The following is a 22,204-nucleotide window of genomic DNA, read 5'->3' as shown; positions in this document are numbered from 1 at the left end:
GGGTATATAAGTATACTGTATATAAGACATCTGTTAAGGTTAAAAAGGTCAGGGTTCAATCTTATACACACTTTTGTGGGAGTTTGGTATAATCCAAGGGTCAGCAACCTACGGCTCTGGAGCAGCGTGTGGCTCTTTCACCCCTCTGCTGCGGCTCCCTGTCACTCAAAATATGTGTCACAACTGCCAATCTGCGACACCCACCGGCACACGATTTATTGAGCTTTTCAACCCCCAGTAGGCCAACCATGGATAAATCCAAGAAAAGAAAAGTTTCAGAAGAAAACAGAACATTTAATTCAACTGTGTACGCTAGTTTTGTGCCCGCTCAAGAAATAGTCAGGCACGGGAAGGGTTTTGTGGCTCTCGGTATTTTCTTTTCTGTGGGAAATGGGTCCAAATGACTCTTTGAGTGTTTAAGGTTGCAGACCCCTGGTGTAATCTGAATAGAAGTGCCTACAATAGTGCAGAAGGTGGGTTTACTGTGACCCATACAGGAAGGTATTATGCTATTTAATCTTTGCTTCCATCTCATGTACTTTTATATTTATATATTTATATTTATTAAATTTTTATACCGCCCCCTCTCCCGAAGGACTCGGGGCGGTGAACAGCCAAGATTAAAAAACATACAATATAAACATTAAAATACATTTAAAACTAAATTAAATCCAAAATGGCTCCCCAATTTAAAACATCTTACCCATAACCCTATAATTAAAACAAATTTAGAATTTCCACATTAAAAGGGGGAAGATTTAGGCCAGGCCAGCTTGATGAAATAGAAGAGTATTAAGCACGCGGCGGAAGGTGCGCAGATCCGGGATCCTCCATATCTCTGGGGGGAGCTCGTTCCAGATCGTAGGTGCCCCCACAGAGAAGGCTCTCCCCCTAGTGGCCGACAGCTGACATTGTTTGACCGACAGCACCTGGAGGAGCCCCTCTCTATGGGAGCGTACTGGCCGGTGGGAGGCTATTGGTGGTAGCAGGCGGTCCTGTAAGTAACCAGGTCCTAAGCCATAGAGCGCTTTAAAGGTAATAACCAGAACCTTGAAGCGCACCCGGAAAACCACCGGGAGCCAGTGCAGCTCGCGCAGGAGAGGTGTTACATGGGAACTCCACGTCGCTCCCATAACCACCTGCGCGGCCGCACTCTGCGCCAGTTGGAGCCTCCGAGTGCACCTCAAGGGGAGCCCCATGTAGAGAGCGTTGCAATAGTCCAGATGAGAGGTAACGAGGGCATGAGTGACTGTGCGTAGGGAGTCCTGATCTAGAAATGGACGCAACTGGCGGATCAGGCGAACCTGATGAAAAATCCTCCCGGTCACGGCCGTCAAGTGCTCTTCTAAAGACAGCCGTGAATCCAGGAGGATGCCCAAGTTGCAAGCCCTATCCGTGGGGGCCAATGATTCGCCCCCAATAGTCAGCGATGGCACTTTGGTCATAAAGGTAGAAGAGTCTGCTAATTGTAGTTTCACATACTTTTCTATCATTTGGTTTGATCCTTTTTAAATGGGTTTGTATTTTTTTTAAAAAGTCCTTTTGTATGCACTATTTAAAAGAAGCACATTTTTCCTAAGCAAATTCTTCCTAGTTCAAGGCATTTTATTTCTTTTTACCAATATACTTTTTGTGTGGATATATGCAAATATCAAAGAATAATTGCATTTGTGTGGGAAGCACAAATCAAATGAATTAAAATATGAACTGATCTTATTATAGGGACATTAATGGATCACATCATTATCTATTCTTTCATTGGGTTAATATAAATGTTCTTCCAATGTCACTATTTTTCATTATTAGCTGCCATTTTCTGAGCCTTATATTTGCCTGGTTTTTAATCTAATCTGTCCTAAACTTAACAGTAATCAGGATATGTATTCTTTTGTCTAACCTTTACTCAAAAATATATTAAAGTTTCAATCTCATCAACAATTTAGACATTACAGTATCTGATATGAAATCTTGCTACCTCAATATACACTTCTACATACATATGTTTCTTCCCATGCCTTTATTTCCAAAATCCCACACTCAAAGAAGGGGGGGGGAGGAGAGGAAACAGAATAAATAATATATGATAAAGTACACTAAGAATTTTGGTTATAATATACAGATGGATCCATGGGAAAATATGTGGTTATATAAGGTTTGAAACTTACTGTATATTATGCTATGTCTTCAAGAGAACTTTTATAATGTTTTTAGTCTGCTGGGCCTGGTGGCTCAGCAGACTAAAAGCATTGTGATTAACACCAGCTGTCTGCAATTACTGTAAGTTCGAATCTCCCCAGGCTCAAGGTTGATTCAGCCTTCCATCCTTTCTAAGGTAGGTAAAATGAGGACCCAGTTTGTGGGGGAAATAAACTGACTTTGTATAAATATACAAAAGTATGAAGGCTATTGCTTAACGCATTGTAAACCACCCTGAGTCTCCAGAGAAGGGTGGCATATAAATCAAATTAAAAATAAAATAAATAAAAAAAATACTGTTGGTACATGACGCCAGAGAAATTTTAATTGTAATTGTAAATCAAGGATTACCTGTATAGGTAGATTGCTTTCAGTGGCAACTAATGTCAGTTTATATAGTCAGACAGGCTATATTTTCAAATCATGTTTCTTTTTTCCCTTTAAACACTGTCAGTTATGTAGGATTCAAAAGAATATGATGCCGTCACTATATTCTTGATAAATATTAATTACTGGCATGTACACTGGAAAAGGCTAATTTACAATAATGACCGTCATAAATAGCTACACCAACACCAGCTAATTTACAGTAGCTATACCTATATAGTAGAAGAAGAAGAAGAAGAAGAAGAAGAAGAAGAAGAAGAAGAAGAAGAAGAAGAAGAAGAAGAAGAGGAGGAGAGGAGGAGGAGGAGGAGGAGGAGGAGGAGGAGGAGGAGGAGGAGGAGGAGGAGGAGGAAGAAATTGTACACGGCCTGAACTCCCAACAACTCTGAATTGTTGGACTGAGTCTGAAAATATTGGATAACATTCTAGTCTACTCTCAACAATGAAAGAACACTGGGTGAATTTGAGCCATTCATTCTCTTTCAGTAAAATTTCATGTGACAAGGTTGTTATTTTGTGTGTATGTGTACATGCGTGTGTGTGTGTGTAGGGGTTTACTTACAACACTTGCTTACTTACTAGAGCTTATATTTTTAATCCAAAACAAATCTTGATGACTCCCACTCTCCCATGTAAAATAATTGGGTTAAATACAGTATGATTAAGAGCAAAATGTGCAAAACAAAATAATATAAGTTATACCTCTTCACAATCAATTGGGCAACCTTCCCAGAGGTCCTTCATTGTCCTGATCCTCCCTAAAGATGCTAGAGCCCTCTTTTAATTGTCCTCCAGAATGGAAGCTAGGATAATTCAAGGTTGGGCCAGAAAAGAAAGGGCATGACAAATAAGGTTCATTCTCAAGAACTGTTATGAAGACATTGTCTTAGGGCTGAGACCCAGAGCAACCTTTATCAGATGGTGTTACAGGAGAGAGTGCTATGTATGCTGCCTTCAGCTCTGAAGAAAATTGACTGATTATGCACCATCAATTTTCCCTGAAGGGAAAGTAGGATATAAATTCAATCAATAGAGAAAGAAATCAACACATTCTCCATGAACAATCTTCAGTGTATTTGCCTTTTCCAGGGTAGCTGCTTTGGTCCTGTCACTTTATATTGCTCCATGTAGCTCAGTATGTCATATTCAGTTTGACTCAGCTACTGTTCCACCAAGATTGTCATAAGGAAGCTAACCTAGCATATGCAGTTGTCTGACCCACCAGCTAGTTAAGTCAGAGTACATGGATTTCATGTCTGCTTAAATGAAAATAATTGTATCTAAATCAGAATAAATCCATTGTTTGGCAGTTGGGTGGTAAGTGAATAAGACTGGCCCTGTCAGGCATTGTTCATGAACTTCATAGTGCTTCCATATATTCGGGCATAAAATAATGTAGGTTAGATTAATAAATCACTTCTATGTATACACAAAAAATCTTAACAGCTGATTAACCCTACTTTTGCATATAATATCTGCCCAAGAAGAATGACATATTCACAAGCAATTTAAGAAAATCAAGCACACTTATTTAGGAGCTATAATTCTTATTCATTTCATGAAAATGATCTGGAACTGAAATGTATTATGTTGTCTTCATTGGAAGTCTACATTTTCCTTTTTCCAGATCTCAGATAAACATTACTATTCCCTCCATAATTCCTGGAGCAGAAGAAAAGCTGACCAGATTTAGATTCCTCCTGGAAAGAGAGTCCTAAAATCCTGAGATATCTTTCTTTATAGAAAAATAACTTCTATTTACTAACAGGCAAACCAAGTTCAATAAAGGCAAATGTGCTTGGATACATAGTTGGAAGATGCCTAGTGAATAAATGATGCAACTGGATATGATGGTTCTTGGGTAGCCATTTAAAACTTAATATGTTCAAAGGGCAAATTCTACTTTGGACATATTTTGCAAAGACCTTGCTCTCTGGTGATGGCTCTAATGCTTATGGAAAGAGAAGAAGAGGACAACTAGCAGCAGGGTGAATTGTTAAATTGGGAGAATGAGGAGACTGGAGACAGGCTTCAGACAACAGCTCTTTGTTCAGCAACTATGTACAATCCAGCAGCTAGCCTCTCTGACAGCTTTCCCTTATATAGGGAGCTGGCAGAGGGCTCAGCCAATCATGTCTGAGTATTCTTTCCGCTCAAACAACGGACCACATAGAAAACTATGCAACTGTCGATATCTAACATGAATGACCTCAGTTAGCAATGGAAAAGCTGAAGGATCAGGTTAAGGCTAGATCATCATGAAAAAAATAATCTTTATTATTACAAAGAGTCAAAAACAACTTGATGGGATATAATCAATTAAAATCTGGATGTATTTATGTATTTACTACTTATGTACTTAAAAAAACAAGTGTAAAAATAAAATAAGTGCTGTATAACAAAATAAATAAATAAACAAACAAATAATAAAATAAAATAAAATAGCTTAAACTAAAAGAAAGAAAGAAAAAGATAAAGACCTGGAATATAGTCCAGGCACAATCCTTCTTAAATGTTTCCCAGGCCTTCCTTTTCTTCTGTGGATTGAGGTATGTTTTACACATTGGTTTTCCAGTCTGTGTTCTTCATTCTGTCTCCCAAGGTCATTCCCACATACCCTTAAAGATAAAGGTAAAGGTTCCTCTCGCACATATGTGCTAGTCGTTCCCAACTCTAGGAAGTGGTGCTCATCTCTGTTTCAAAGCCAAAGAACCAGCGCTGTCCGAAGACGTCTCCATGGTCATGTGGCCAGCATGACTAAATGCCAAAGGTGCATGGAACACTGTTACCTTCCCACCAAAGGTGGTCCATCTTTTTCTACTTGCATTTTTTTTAATGTGCTTTTGAAGTGCTAGGTTGGCAGAAGCTGGAAGAAGTAATGGGAGCTCACCCCATTACATGGCACTAGGGATTTGAACTGCTGAACTGCCAACCTTTTGATCGACAAGCTCAGTGTCTTAGCCACTGAGGCACCGCATCCCACATACCCTTACAGCATGCTAATTATCTTTTCAGATGCATCATTGAAATCCACTTCCTTGATGGGGATAGTGTTAGAAATTCTGTTTATATAAAGGTCCACAAACAAAGAGTAGAGTCACCATGTGCTTTACTGCTCAACTATGTAACAGTAACAGGAAACTCTATTCAGAACAAAAGAGCATAGAGTATATACCATAGGACCAAACTTGTAAATACTGCCATCTACTGGCTGAATACTACTGTAGTTGTTGCACAGAAATACATTCCAACAATGAATTCCAACAGATGGGACTTCAGATCTATATATCTCACTTTTAATCTTTATGCTGCTCATTCAGGAAGAACATGGGCTTGAAGCATAGCTATGCAACACTTCGTATTTGAAAGGAAAAGGGGAAGAGAATGCAGTAGCCTACATGTAGCACCTGGTCACCAACTCCTTAAGCTCCTTAAATATATCCTGCAGCTTTATCCCACGAAAATATTCTAAAAACCATTTTTTGCCATATAACTAGGGATTCCACATTTTTTTTTTAGAATAATGTTTTGGAGCAGGACTAAAAAAATATTACTTCCACTGTCCTAATGGTGATAATATGCTTTAGTCCTACTTTAGTCACAATTTTGCTGAGTGACTTCTCAAGACAAGAGCCCTTTTCTTCAGCTGAGGCCAATAGGAGTCTGAATGAAGCCACAGGGTAGTACTTATCAAGCAACATTAAGATGACATTTTCGGGAACTTTAAGATGACCCTTCAGATGATCTCTCAAAATTCCAAACATTCCAACAGAAAATACTTTTTGGTTTATCCAATCTATCTAATCAACCAATCTAGTTAATCAACCAATTGATCTCTAGGTCACCAAACTCTAAATGACTAGGGGAAATTTCACAAAGAATGAAAACATCAAAAGTACAGCAATTCCATTTTTTTAAAAATCCATACATCACTAACTATCTAAAGAAACAAACTTAATCTGAAGTCTTAATATGGAATTGTAACTTTCTTTTAAAGTTTCAGTTAGTTGTCAGAGTTTCTTTTTAAAGACACCTGTAGTACCTTTATTAAGTTCTCAGATATTTTCTTCTCTTCTTCTTCATTTCCTCTTTTACTGCTTTGGGAGATACAAAGTTCTGTTTCTTACTCTTCTGGTAGCCTCATTAATTGTTAATTAATGCTGTTGTGTTGTGTGTCTGTGATGTTGTCTCTCCATCTGAGTCTATTCTGTAATGTTTGGCCTTCTCCTCTTTTTGTATATGCCTTGTATAGTATAGAATCCCAAGTCATCCTCTTGGGTGAGGAGGCCACTTTATTTGCTGTTTTAGTATATAGTTTATATTATAGTTTAGTATATAGTTAAAATTGGTTCTATGCCAATTCTTTCTCTTACATTCTCATTCTGATTTTCAGAAATTCTCAGTTTTCAGACTACACTGATTCCCACAAAACTTCCATTAGCAGAGTAGGCTCCTGCACTTCTGATTCCAATTTGAGGTGACACACAGTCTTTCAATTTGAGTGAAGCATGGGGGAACCAGAAAGCTGACTTCTTTGTGCTATTCCCACTTTAACCAGCATCCTCCTGAACAAGCAATTTCACTTGTCCCTTCCTCAAATATCCTTGAAACGCTGCTTCTGTGTCACCTTTCATCCTAATGTTTGACAAATGGATCTTTGAAACCCACCATAAACATTTAATGGAGTCACAATTCATTTACAGCACTATTAAAACAAATAATGAGACAGCTAATGGCATCATTTTTACATTAAGTTTAATGTGTCTTCCATATGGGGTTATGATTCAAGAATGAGAATGCAGTAAGAAACAGATCATACTTATACAGTCTTTTGAAGTTATCCAACCATTATTGGGTCAAATTATCAGTAATGGAAAGTGATGCCGTAACGACACTATAAGACAATAGCGAAGAAATAGCTTTAGTCTCACAATTTTCGGAAAAGGGATTCCAGCTCAGCAGGCCTGAATGTACTTTTAGCCAGTTCAAATAATTGTGAAAAAAAACCTGATATAGATTGACTTAATTATCATGTAGATGATTATGCCAATTACACAAGGATCTTGATTCCACACAGTCTCATTGTAGCTACCATTAAAAAATTAGGACTAATGAGGCAAATTAATCAGTTTATTAATTTTCCTCTCTTGTATTTAAAAGCAGGAAAGACTCACCCTCTTGTTGAAAATTATTACAGTGATAGGTTTTTTTTTTTTCCTTTCTGTGCTTGGATTTTCAACGTACCCTCTTGTTTGCATAAGTGCGCTGCCTGAATATTTTGCATATAAAAATTTAACAACGTATGACTTAAAGACACAAACACTGTATAATGAAGGTAATATTTCAAATCCCTTTGACTTAATGTCATGTGCATGCATATATTAGAATGTAATAATTTCAAATTTGTTTAACCAAGTTGCAGTGATTCTAATGGAAACCACTCTGACAGTGAAGGTTAAATAAAAGGAGAAGGTTGGAAAGTTGAGAAAGGCTATGGAGATGTTCTTTGTTAAATTCATCTGATTTAGGTTTAAAGAGAAATAATCCTTCCCATTATTTTAACAAAAGCCAGGGAGTACACACAAACAGACGTGCACATAGAGATACCTGTTACGGGTGGGTTCCACTTACCTTTACTACTGGTTCGCAGCGGGAGCATGCGTGCAGATCACCCATGATGACGTCGTGGCAGGTGGGCGGAGCCTCCCACCAGTTTTACTACTGGTTCTATAGAACCGGACAGAACCGGGAGCAACCCACCACTGATACCTGTGTTATCTATTGTATATGCAAATAGTGAAATCATTCTCTGAATACAGATCTAAGGTAGCTAAAATAACCTTACAGGCACTTATCTGGAAATATCAGCAACTTAAGTGCTATGGTATGCAGGAATTTTAAAAAGCAAAAGAAAGATTGTAAGGGGGAGAGAACCCCAAATCAATCCATTAAGGATGACTGTATATTTAGGTATTTTATGAATGGCTGAATTTCTATGAAGATTCTCAGAGCTGAAGAAGCTTCTTGGATAAGAAGCGAAACATTTTTCAAAGAAAAACCAGAAAGTGCAGTTGATTCTTGAAAAAGCACCTTTGGGAGAATGGCTGAATTTTTTCTGCAGGACAGGAACTGGAGAGAATTATAATGAAGGAATGGCTCTGAAGTATGGAAATATTCCACACCACAATTTTTTTATTCCAGATAAAAAGTTTTTAAAAAAAAAAAAAAAAAAATCATGCTGACTGGGGAATTCTGGGCTTATCTCAAAGTTACCAACTTTGAGAAACATTCATTTATATCCTCTGAAAAGAATAGCAATAGCAATAGCACTTAGACTTATATACTGCTTCACAGTGCTTTACAGCCCTCTCTAAATGGTTTACAGAGTCAGCATATTGCCCCCAACAATCTGGGTCTTCATTTTACCGACCTCGGAAAGATGGAAGGCTGGGTCAACCTTGAGATTTGATCTGCCAAAGTGCTGGCAGCCGGTGATCAGCAGAAGTAGCCTGCAGTACTGCACTCTAACCACTGCGCCACTGCCACTCATACTATAAACTGTTGTACATTGAATATTTTAATGTCACACTTGCACTGTGATATTCAGCCCAGTGCATAAAATGTACTCTCTACAAGTACTCTTGTCAAAATTAGGATATTTAGAAATAAAACTGTAGAAATAAAATTGCTCCATTTTAAATAGCGCGTGACAAACATTCTGTAATGTGCAGTACTGAAATTGCTCAGAAATAATGGATCATTTAGTCATTAACAGATCAATAAAGGTATTTTCAAGGAAGACTTCATTTTGGAACAGGAGCTTAAGTTAATGAGCTGGGGGTTTGGATGTCTGTTATCTGTTAAATTTTGCTCCTATTAACCCTATTAGTTATTTGTAGGGTTCATTAACAACTTTAATGAACAATATGTGTGAAGGGCATTATTTTCTCAAGGAGTTTGCAACCATCAAATGGGAACAATTCTTTTCAAATGGAAAATGTACAAATAGTTCTGCTATTAGTTAAACACATGTTCATTTTCATGAATTTCTAGCCAATGTAATTTATATTTCAGTTGACAAAAGTCAGTAATAGTCCATTATTCATTGCCTATTTGTTTTAGGTCAAGATTCCATTTTTTTTCCATACCGTATTTATGGAACATACTTGTTCACCAAGAATCCAGTATGTTTTGCAACATAATATAACAGGGAGAACTATTAATACACACATAAATAATTAACTTCAGCACTCAAAATGATCGTGCCGGTAGCAGCCAAAATATTTTCTTCTGACAATATGCTAGAAAAATTCATCAAAGGGCTTTTTGGGAGAAGAAAATGATGGCCACGGAGAGAACTCGGCTGTTGCTACTCTTTATAAAGGTGACCAAAAATATTTCTTGTCAAGGGCAAGAAATCAAGAGTCCAGGCAATTCAAACAGATATATTGTACACTAATGCTCTCTACACGAATTTGAACTACTGACAATTAAAGTAAAAGACGGTAGATAAAACTCAACACAATTCAAGGTGGGCTGGACTGAGTTCTCTTGTGGACACAAAGGGACTCAAGGCTGATGATGCATTTGACCTGTCCTTCAGGTTCAGCCTGGTCATCTCCTACATTTCTTTAGTAGGACAATCATGCCAGTACTAATGGAAACCCTTCACCATAATGATGGCAAATTTTGCACCTATTTAATATAGGCCAGTGATGGCTAACCTTTTTGCCATCGCATGCCAAAAGCAGGGGGAGTGCAGGCGGGTTGCGCGCGTGCATGCCCACACCCATAATTCAATTGACCCCAACCCCCCACGCATGCACGTGTGACCCCCCCCGTGCGACCTTTGCTTTTGGCACGCAATGGCATGGTGGTCCTGGTACGCCCATTTTTCACCCTCCGCAAGCTCCAGAGGCTTTCTGGAGCCTGAGGAGGGTGAAAACGGATTTCCCCACCACCCCGGAGGTCCTCTGGAGGCTGGAAATGGCACATTTCCTGACTTCCATTGGGCCTGGAAGGCCCGAAAATCAGGTGGCCAGCGCACGTATGTGCGCTGGAGCTGAGCTAGGGCAATGCTCGCGTGCCTACAGATATGGCTCCACATGCCACCTGTGGCATGCGTGCCATAGGTTCGCCAACACAGATATAGGCTAAATAGTTCCATTGCTGGAGAGCAGGATGTGTAATTGTGTCATGTGAAAATTAGTTGAAGTTTTGAGATAAGGGAATATCAGAGTCATAAAATCAGTGAGCAACTCCTCTTTCCTTTTTACTTTCTAAATATAACAGTAGTAATGAAAAAGGTCAAATCTGGTTTAGACATAAAGTTTCAAGTTTTCAGTTTCTAGCTCGTGTTTCCTGTGTGGAAGTTGAGGTATAGATGCCCAAAAATTCACCTTCATGGCAATGTTTTGGTTAAGTCATTTTCTCTGTGAAACATGGGAAATCTGAATCAATTCAACCCAAATTCAAGGGTTAATGATGGAAGAGCAGATTTCTCAACAAGTTTAGAGTTAATTGCAGATTTCTTTACAAGGAAGGCAGAGTCAAAAGATAAGAGAGCTTGGAGAGGTGTGAGAAAAGAGGAAATAGTGACAGTAAAAGTAAAGAAAGGAAAGGGAAAAAAGACATTCAGTATATTTATTTTAGTAATCTAATTTGGCATTCTCATTGCAAGGGACTTTGATTAGGCTGCAATTCTAATCATACTCCATAAAAGATTAAAACAGCATAAAATAGCAAAACAATAAATCTATTACATAATAAAGTATTCCTCTGCTGGGCAATCATAAAACCCATTTAATGGCATACTCTCTCAAATCATCTCCCTTTCAAAAAGAATCAAAATTGTTAAAAGAAAGGAATACAAATTGGTTCATTTGATCACAGTTAAAATAGATGTTATATTTGTTATTTCTGGCAACCATTAATGGATTTTTGCTGATCAGAACTGAACAATAAGGATATGTTTAGAGAAAAATTGAGATATGGGTAGAAAATTTGTTGCATATGTTAAGAGAAGGGGATAAGTTATTAAAATATTTATACTTATTGTTATAAAGGGGGAAGATATGTGTGTGTATACTGTGTTTCCCTGAAAATAAGACCCTGTCTTATATTTTTTTGAACCCCGAAATAAGCGCTTGCATCATCATCATCATTATTATTATTATTATTATTATTATTATTATTAATTTGATTTATATGCCGCCCTTTTCTGGAGACTCAGGGCGGTTTACAATGTGTTAAGCAATAGCCTTCATACTTTTGTATATTTATACAAAGTCAGTTTATTGCCCCCCATAATCTGGGTCCTCATTTTACCCACCTTAGAAAGGATGGAAGGCTGAGTCAAGACCTTTTGGGGAGGTCTTATTATTTTGGGGTGCATGGATCAAGATGGGGCTCCTCTTGCCGTCTTACCTGATTTCCTGCTCTGTCTCCCTAACCCTAACCAGAGGAAATGGCAGGGACCGGCTGTGCATGTGTTTAAATATTTTCAGGGAGGTCTTATTTTCAGGGGGTGCTTATTTTAGCACATGGGCTCAAAAGCCTGATTGTGGTTATTATCAGGGGTTATATCTTATTTTCGAGGAAACAGGATATATATATATATATATATATATATATACACATACATACATATATATGTGTATATATATATATATATATATATATATATATATATATATATATACACATACATACATATATATGTGTATGTATATATATGTGTGTGTGTGTGTGTGTGTGTGTATATATATATATATATATATATATATATATATATATATATATATCTTTATGATTTGTTTTCCTTCTTTTCTATTTTTATTCTTTTTTTAAGTTGCATTAGTTCTTATTGTTTTAATCGTAAGGTTGAATATTATTACTATAAACCAAAAGGTACCTCTGTTATGTAAAGCATTGTGCATATTAATATTTATATTGGCCTATTTGGAAACTAATCCTTTTGAGAGCATTTTTAATTTTGCCAGCTGGAGTCAGCATCCTTCCTAAGCTTTTCTTCAAAGCTGACAAAGTGACAGAAAGAGTTAAGTGTCTGACTGTGTGTGTGTGTGTGTGTGTGTGTGTGTTTGCATGTGTATTTCTTTTATGACTCTTGAGTTGTGCATCCTTTTCTTGTCCTAGGGAAGCAAGTCAATGTCCTTGATCATTCACTGCCTCTTATCCTTTCTATATCAGATTGACTTGTTCCGTTCTTACTGAGGTATTTTTTTTAAAACCATGATGTGATACTTATTCTATGCCATCCTTACTGAATCTTGTTGATGAATATTCTGAAGTTAGAAAAAAGTGCTAAAGGAACTGTTGGTTCCTTCCCTCTTTGTATTGCGGTTTCCCCTTTGCTTATTTAACACTTTATAAAAGTGTTAAATAAGGGCTAACCTGAGGTAGTAGAAAACTCCTTGGGATATCAAAATGCAAAGGATGGCTGGCTTGGATGTGTAGCTTGAAAAGAAATCTATATGCTGTTTAAGGCAAGATTTATCAATGGGACTTAGCAGCTCATTTATGGGGTATTGTAACGAATATGAAATCTGTTCCGAAGCTTTGCCCTATGTATGGCTAGCATTTGTACAGGATCTTTGTCTCCATGATTTTACTTTTGTCATCCCTGCTGACTGAGCCCCTCCTGACCTCTTCTTGTTCAGCAAATCACCGAAGGGAAAACTTCTGCACATTTAGTTGTGAACATGTGTCAGCTCCCTTAGCACACTTTTAAAAGACAGGAAAAAAAAGGAGGGGTGGGAAATAGTTCAAATTCAAGTTCAAATCTCACCAGACTCATGGTTGACTCAGCCTTCCATCCTTTCTAAGGTAGGTAAAATGAGGACCCAGATTGTGGGGGCAATAAGATGACTTTGTATAAAATATACAAAAGTATGAAGGCTATTGCTTAACGCATTGTAAGCCGCCCTGAGACTTCAGAAAAGGGCGGCATATAAATCAATTTTTTTTAAAAATAGAGGGTGTTGTGACCCAGGCCCAAGTAGTTAGTATTAAATACAAACAGTTCGAAAACAAACAGACTTTATTAGAACAGCTGAGAATTAACTCATTCCCAGCATAGTCCAAACTAAATTAAAGCAAATTCTTCAAAACACCATTCCTCAGTTTATCACCAACCTTGGGATAATTACGCAAACTGCCAAAGGCTTTTCTTGGCAAAAGTTCAGAAGCAGAAGACGCCGACAAGAAATGAATACAGTGAAACAAGAACCAATTCTCTCAACGTTGTTTTCCGGCAGAGAGGCCAAGAGCCGTTGCTGGTCTTTTAAGCCTTATGGGAAGGGCCAATAATCTCTTGGCCCTACTCCAGAGTCATCCTTTCTGCTTTATCTGCTCCTGCCTTCTGGCAGCTCTTCTCATACCTGCACTAGGAACAGGTTCCTCCTGTTCCTCTACCTCTCTACTGTCAGCCTCTGGAGGCTCCGAAGTCTGCACATCACTCCCCAATGGCCCTGGCCCCATCTCTGCCTCCAACGCAGAGCCCTCATCCAGGCCTTCTCCAGCCTTCAGGACTGGCCCATGTTCTTCCTCAGCCTCATCACGTCCGATTCCACTGCCAGCTCCACAGGCTGCTGGAGAACCACAACAGAGGGAATGGGATAATGCCACTTCCTTCAGCCTACAAGAGCACTGTGGATGTATGATCATCCCAGAACAAAGCAATGTTCCACAATTCTGCCCATCCATACCTGCTGAGGGCATGAGCAGATTCGGAAGGGGAAGAAACTAACAGCTATTAAGGCAGAAAATGAAAGAAAAAAAAAAGAAAACTCCATCCAAGCTACTTCTTGGTCATTTCAAAACACTATTGCTAAATGTCTCTGAGTAGAGGCTAAACATCTCTAAATAAATGAAATGAGTTGGCTCGGCTCAGCTACAAAATGTTTAAGGTAGTCCCGATTAAGATCTGTGTATGAGTTTTAAATTACAGTAAATCGTCATTTGAAATTACCTCATTCCCATCTAGAGCTATTGAGCATGAACGATGCTGAAAGTTTTCCATTCTGCCATACCAAATCAATGAGGTAATCCATTTAGCTAAACTGCAAGGATTGAGACGGATATCAATAACGCTGCTCTGCCTTGAAGAACAATTAGATACACCTTGGCTACATCCACTTTAGCTTTTGGAGTGAGTCACATTATTTGTATTATTTTTATTTTGCTTTCTTCTGGTTCTCGCATTACAGCTCCTTTAACTTTCTCAGATAGCTAATCCTCAGACTGGTTTGTTTTGTAAATCACACAGACTTCCTTCTCTTTAGTTTGATTGGGGAAAAAAATCTATCTTTACAGCTTATCTAACCTCAGAACATAGAAACAAGCAAAGGCAGCAAATTGTTAGCCTTCCAACTTCAGCAGGGGGAATCGTAAGGAACAATCATCAAAGGAAATACTTATCAACCATCAGGTTAAGCAAAGGTGAAAGAAAGAAATGAAGCTACATTATGTATACTTGCTAATTTCTTTTTCTTATCTTGTATTAATGGGTCTCCTCGTCTTTTAATCGGAAGTCTCTTGTGATATTCACAAATCTCTACAAATCATTTTTGGAACTGATTATGAAGCATTCTTGAATACATGAATAAATATGGATTGAAATAGCTCTTTAAGATTCGTCTTCAAGTTGTGTGTCCTAGCTAGATTGACACTATATATCATTGTCAATTTATCCAAGATAACTGTGCCCTTTTATCTCCAACCTGTTCATTTAATGTGTTTTTTAAGGGGAGGGGAGGGATAATTTTTCATATGTGGAAATCTCTCAGTGTCTCTCTCTGTTTCTCCAGCTGTCCTAACAGGTTGTACAATGTCCAATACAGACACATTCTCTGCCATCCCTCTGACAAAATTGCTTACAATCTCTTTAACCCAATCTCATCTTGCTGCTTAAGCATATTTTGAAAATGATCATGGATAGACATTAATTGGGGGAAAACTGGATAGTCAGCTCATTTGCTTGCATGGCATGCCCATTCAGTATAGGGTAGGATAGAAAGCCCATTAATTGGAGAAAAAATATTTTTTTTAAAAAAATGCTAAGCATCTTATTGTTTGGCACTGACGTTAAAATAATCCATTATCGGCAAATAACTGCACATAAATGTGTCGTGCAAGATGGAAGTACCTTTCTACTTCTATGGATTAGCCATGCACAAGCTGAAAATTCATAAAGAGTTTCCTCTATATTAAACTACAATCAGAATCCTGTTCAGGGTTACGTGACTCCCCAGAGATTCTTATAAGACAAAAGTAAGTTTTTGTTTAATGACCTGAGGATGAAGTCTTACCGTGCTTCAGCTGAAAACAAAACTAAACGTGGGGAAAAGGAGACCAGTTGTTATTTGTATTGTAAGTCATGCCCGACTCTTCACAACCCCATGAACTGTCCTCCACTGTCTCCCAACTTCCCCAAATCCATGTCCATGTCCACTAGATCTATGACACCATCTAATCATCTCATCCTCTGTCTTCCTCTTTCCTTTTTTCCTTCAATCTTTTCCAACATCAGGGTCTTTTCTACTGAGTCCTCCAGGGGTGAGTTTCACTTACCTTTACCACTGGTTCACCATTCGCACGCTGTCTGCGCATGTGCCTGGCTGTCCATGCATGCGCTTCAGTGGTGGGTTCCTCCCGGATCAGCCCAGTTCGGCCGAGCCGGTAGCGGTGATGATATGACATCACCGAACCAGTTCTCTTTGTCCGGGAGCTGTGCCCTCCCGCCCGCCCCACGTTATTCTTACCTTTTATTTCTTCTTTTTTAGCTCAGCTGATAGGTGTGGCAGAGTGGATTGCCACACCTCAGCTGGGCAGATTCCCAACACACTTGTGTGATCCCGCGTGAAGCACATTCACGAAGAGAACTGGTAGTAAAGCTGGTTAGAACCCACCACTGATGCGCTTTGCTCGCTCGCGCGCCTTCCACACATGTGCCCGGCCTTGAAAACGTGCCTAAATAGCATGACTTGGGGGTGGGGTGGGGTGAGCCCACCCATGATCGCTGCTACAGGTTCACCTGAACCTATGCGAAGCAGCTGAATACCATCTCTAGAGTCCTGTCTTCTCATCTGGTGGCCAAAGTATTTGAGCTTCAGCTTCAGTATCCATCCTTCCAAAGAATAATCAGGGTTGATTTCCTTTAGGATTGAATGAGTTGTTCTCTATCAGGCCAAGGGACAGGGGAGCAGTAAACAAAACAAATTAAAGTTGGAGCTAAAAGAAGACAAAACAAAAGTAAACTAAAGTTAATTTGTGCCAAAATAAATTTTTCAACAGAGAGTCCTAGATATCAAATCTGGCATGGATCTTTCAGTTGGTTTTTTTTATTTTTTTTTATGCCTGTCACATATAAATACCTGACCTCATGCCCATGCCAGGGGGCAGGGAGCTGGTGAGATCGATCCCCAGGGTCCACCCTAACCCATTGACCCCTCCTTACCTTAGCTCCGCCCCACAGGTACTTAAGGTCCAGCCATGCGGTCCAGAGCCAGTTCCAGTCCAACACCTGTAAGGAAGAGACATGTTATGAATAAAGACTTCTAATTAAATGAATACTTGTGTGATGGAGTTATTGGGCTTGATCCTTGAACACCTTTAACAATGCCGCCCTTCTCCAGAGACTCAGGGCGGCTTACAGTGCGTTGGTTGGTTAAGAACAAAACATTTTTTTTCAATTTGAAGAATACCAAAGACATTTGACACAGTTCTCAGGAAGGGCTTATTCTAGCACCAAATTTGAAATTTGAGATTCTTAATTTCATGTTTATACAGTGTTCTTAATTCAAGCCTATTCACAGTAGCATCCACTTTCTCTAAATTGACAAAAAATATACTTTGTGTCACATTCATATATTTTTCAACTAAACGAAAAAAATCTGGCGCAATTCTACCCACTTGTGTGGCATTCAGTAACAAGTCTTTTCATTCTGTTCCAAGCGGCTTCCAGAAGCATATTTTTTTCATGTTCATTCTCCATTCATTTTTTGGGGAGAATAATTTATCAAATCCCTGAACCAGTCTTGCCCTGGTTTAGAGATTAACCATTTCCGGAAGTACATATACATTGTCTTTCGGTGTCCTGCTGAATCTGAGATAGTCCAAGGATTATTTAAAATGTTTCACTTTAGAAGTGGTATTTGCCCTAATATACCACTTCAAGATGCTGTGCTTAGGCAATAGAGGCATGTGTATTTATTCATCATATTAAACCAATTTTATATTGTTGCCTGTCTCACAATAAACAAGTCAGGGTGATAGTGTGTGTGGTTGATGTTTTGTGTTGTTGTGTGACATTGTGCAGTGGTGGATTTCACATTCTGTTACTACCAGTTGTCCCCGTGCATGCACGCTCGCTTCGTGCATGTGCACTCCCGGTTCGCGCATGCCTGCCTTCCACACATGTGCCCAGCTTTCTGTGCATGTGCTTTGCTTGCACGCGTTCCTTCCGTGCATGTGCCTAGCCTCAAAAACATGCCTAAATAGGATGGCATAGAGCCGGGGTGGGTGAGCGGGCCCACCCGCAATTTTGGGAGAACCAGTCTGAACCAGCTGAATACCACCGCTGACATTGTGTTGATGTGTGGCAAGAAGATATTTGAAATTATATGCTCTGTGACAGCCAGCTCTTGGCTCATATTCTTTTTGCTAATTACCTTCAGCCTGACCTTGATATGTCGGGGGGGGGGGGATCCCTTGGTGCTCTCTGAGCTTAGTTTTCTTGAAGACATTTCACTGCAGTCATGGCTTCTCAGGTCCTGTCTTTAGCTTATTTAGTTAGTGGTGGATTAGTTTACAGCTCCCTCAACAATCCATGCAGCTAAACTCAGCCATTTTTCTAATTCCAGCTCTTCAGAATATTTTATTCACAGTTTGAATCCTGGTTGCATAAATGCAGAACACCACTAGGTAGTGTCCAAAAGATACAAAAATACTAACTCTATACTACTACCTAGTGCTCATATTGCAAATCATATGAGCGGAACGGGGGGGGGGGAACCCACATTTTGTGCAGTAGTATAACTCATATGTGGTGCATCCTAATTGGAGGAAGATTGCAATAGATGATATTTCCTGCCTGGCCTGGAGGCACGAAAGGAAGCACAACAAAGCAGCTACAGTACATGGATATGCTCCAATATTGCAGATAGGACTTGTGCCTTCAGTATTTCTATTTTCTCCTCTACTTTTTTAACACCTTTACTTTTCTTCCATGTTATTTTTTCCCCTGTTCCTTAATATACAATTAGTTCTCGATTTACAATCACTTAACAAAAAGTTACCATGGCATTGAACAATTTATGATTTATCACCCCACAATAATTGCAGCATCCACAAAGTCAAATGATCAAATCCAGTTATTTGGCAACCGTCATATTTTTACAATGTTTACAACATTCTGGGGTTATAATCAGGGGTAAAATCCAACAGGTTCTGACAGGTTCTGGAGAACCAATAGTGGAAATTTTGAGTAGTTCAGAGAATTAGTAGCAGAAATTTTGAGTAGTTCGGAGAACCGGTAAATACCACATCTGGATGGCCCCAGAGTGGGGTGGGAATGGAGATTTTGCAGTATGTTTTCTCTGCCACGCCCACAGAACCAATAGTAAAAAAGATTTGGATTACACCATTGAACATAATATCAACTTTTGCAATCTTCCCATGGACTTCCAAGAAGCAAATTCAATGGGGGAGCTGGATTTGCTTAATGACCATGGCGAAAAAACCTTAGTAAATTTGGACACGATTCACTTAACAGCCACATTGTTTAGTGAGAGAAGGTCCAGGAAACCTGAGTTGAAGTCCACACATCTTAAAATGGCTAAGGTTGGGAAACTTTACAAAAATAGAAGAAAGCCAGAGCTTCAGGTTTAAGAGCTGTGGTGGCACAGTGGTTAGAATGCAGTATTGGAGGCTAACTCACTGCTCACTGCCAGGACTTCGATTCTGACCAGCTCAAGGTTGACTCAGCTTTCCATCCTTCTGATGGAATGAGGATCCAGATTATTGGGGGCAATATGTTGACTTAGTAAACCACTTAGAGAGGGCTGTAAAGGACTCTGAAGCAGTATATAAGTCTAATACTCTTATTGCTTTTAAGTTCTGCTATTGCTATTGCTTTTAAGTTCTAAATGGTATGGATTCTGATCCTCTCGTTTCTCTCTGGAAAAATGAAAACCTATTCTGAATTACTCATTCCGCCTTGTGATTTAATACTCCTGTTAGCACTTTTATTGCAGAACTGCATCAGAAAGTATAGAAGTGCAGATATGAAAGGAGAGCTGTGTTTCTGTGTGCTTATTTGTGTAGGAAATGTCAGGCAGGCTGATGTTAAATTGTGAGCTCAGCAAATTTACTCCATGCCCATTATCCTATTACATGTTCTGTTTCCTTCTCCACCAGTCAAATCTTTGCAGCATTTGTCAGTTTCATCTCTAACATTTTGGTGCTCTTTTACTCTGACATGACTTCTGCTATACATTTTCACTGAACCAAGTCCCACAGGATTTAATTGTGCATAGGAACATATCTTTAATTGTCATGTGAACCCTATCTCTGGAAAAAAAAAATGAAGATTATGATAAATGGTCAAGAGCAGGGGTGAAATCCAGCCGGTTCTGACAGATTCTGGAGAATCGGGAGCGGAAATTTTGAGTAGTTCAGAGAACCAGCAAATACCACTTCTTGCTGGCCCCAGAGTGTGGTGGGAATGGAGATTTTGCAAAATCCTTCCCCCAGAAGTGGGGAGGGAATGGGGATTTTGCAGTATCCTTCCCCTGGAGCGGGGTGGGAATGGAGATTTTGCAGTATCCTTTCTCTTCCATGCCCACCAAGCCACGCCCACAGAACCGGTAGTAAAAAAATTTGGATTTCACCACTGGACAAGAACTATGAATTACTAGGATTCAGGCTAATATTTTTGTACAGATTTTTACAGCAGAGTAAATCAAAGTAGTTTTCATTGTCTGTAAGAAAAAAAAGTTGATGATCTATTAAAATCAAGATAAAAGTTTTGTGCTGTCATAACTAAATATAACTAAGTATAGTTATTGCATCTTAAACACCCTACATTTGGGTGTAAATAATTATAGGATTATTTAACTCTTTCTAATGTATCCTACACCAAGCAGATTGAGATGTTCTTTTTGAACAGATATGTTCAGTTTGGTATGAAAATATTCTGAAATGGATTTAGTCGTAGTTCTATTAAGGGTAGGAACCCCAAGCATTATTGCTTTAAAGATTATTGGAAAAATTTAAAGTTGCATGAGTGAAATTCTGCTTGGATGATTGGATTGTCACTTGCCCCAGAATTTTGCCCTTTTGATCCACCATATTTGCACCAAACAGGACCCCAGAAAGAAGAGGAATTGTTATCCAACTTCTACTGTAAGTAATTCCAGTAATTCCATGGCAGAAACATAGCAAAAGGTTACACCCACTTTACTATTAATTTAATATTTTCCCCTTTCTGTCTGTTGAGTGAAGAAGTTGAACCCTGGATATTTTTTTCAAAGCATAACTTTTTAAAAATATTTTAGTTAGTTTTGCACAAGTGTCTATGATGCAGAAATGAATGTTTACATCATTCATTTGAGGACTGAATTAATATTAACGAAATATATTTATTTAAACCTGTTAAAACTAGTTTCCAGGTAGCTCATGACATAAGGATGGTTTTGGTCACTCTGGGGGGGGGGTACAAGACAGAAATTAACTGTCTTTGTTGTCCTTGTTAACTATTTGGTAATTCAGAAACTTTTGATACCATTGGTACTTGATATCTCAAAGGCTTCTGATACCATTCACCATTGTATCTTCCTGGATTATTTTAGGGAACTTGGAACTGAGGTTGGAACTCATCAGATAACCTACTAAAAATCATTCCGTAATAGTGGTGCTGATGTTATCCATTCAGTCAAATCCAATTCTTGGTGATTCTGTGATTTAAACATTTTTTAAAAAACTATTAATTTTGGGAGCCACATCTTTCAATCTTGCATTATTTCTTTGACTTTTTCTGTGATCTGGCTGGGTCAGCTTTGATGGCTGGTGTCCTGCCACTGTATTCTTTGATGGCTTGGTTTCCTATAACACTGACTCTTCCCAACATAATGACTGTATGACTGTAACCCTGTTGCTGGTATCCTTACAATTTATATTGATATTGTTTCCTGATTGCTTATTTGTACCCTATGACTATCATTAAGTGTTGTACCTTATGATTCTTGATGAATGTATCTTTTCTTTTATGTACACTGAGAGCGTATATACCAAGACAAATTCCTTGTGTGCCCAATCACACTTGGCCAATAAAAATTCTATTCTATTCTATTCTATTCTATTCTATTCTATTCTATTCTATTCTATTCTATTCTATTCTATTCTATTCATTGCTTTCTCTGGTGAATTCTCCCGCATGGCATGGCCAAGGTAAGTGAAAGGTAGTTTGTGATGTTGCCTTCTAGTGGCACGTCTGGTGTTATGCACTCCAGTACTTGCTTGTTAGTTACCTCTGCTGTCCAAGCAATATGCAGGAAGTCATTGGTACAGTTGCCCCGTTTTTCAATGGATTCAAAGATGTGTT

Source organism: Pantherophis guttatus, chromosome 2 (genome assembly GCF_059756535.1).
Source record: "Pantherophis guttatus breed Tessera chromosome 2, ASM5975653v1, whole genome shotgun sequence".
Taxonomy (NCBI): Eukaryota; Metazoa; Chordata; class Lepidosauria; order Squamata; family Colubridae; genus Pantherophis; species Pantherophis guttatus.
The sequence above is the reverse complement of the archived record's forward strand: the minus strand, read 5'-3'. Positions refer to the sequence as shown.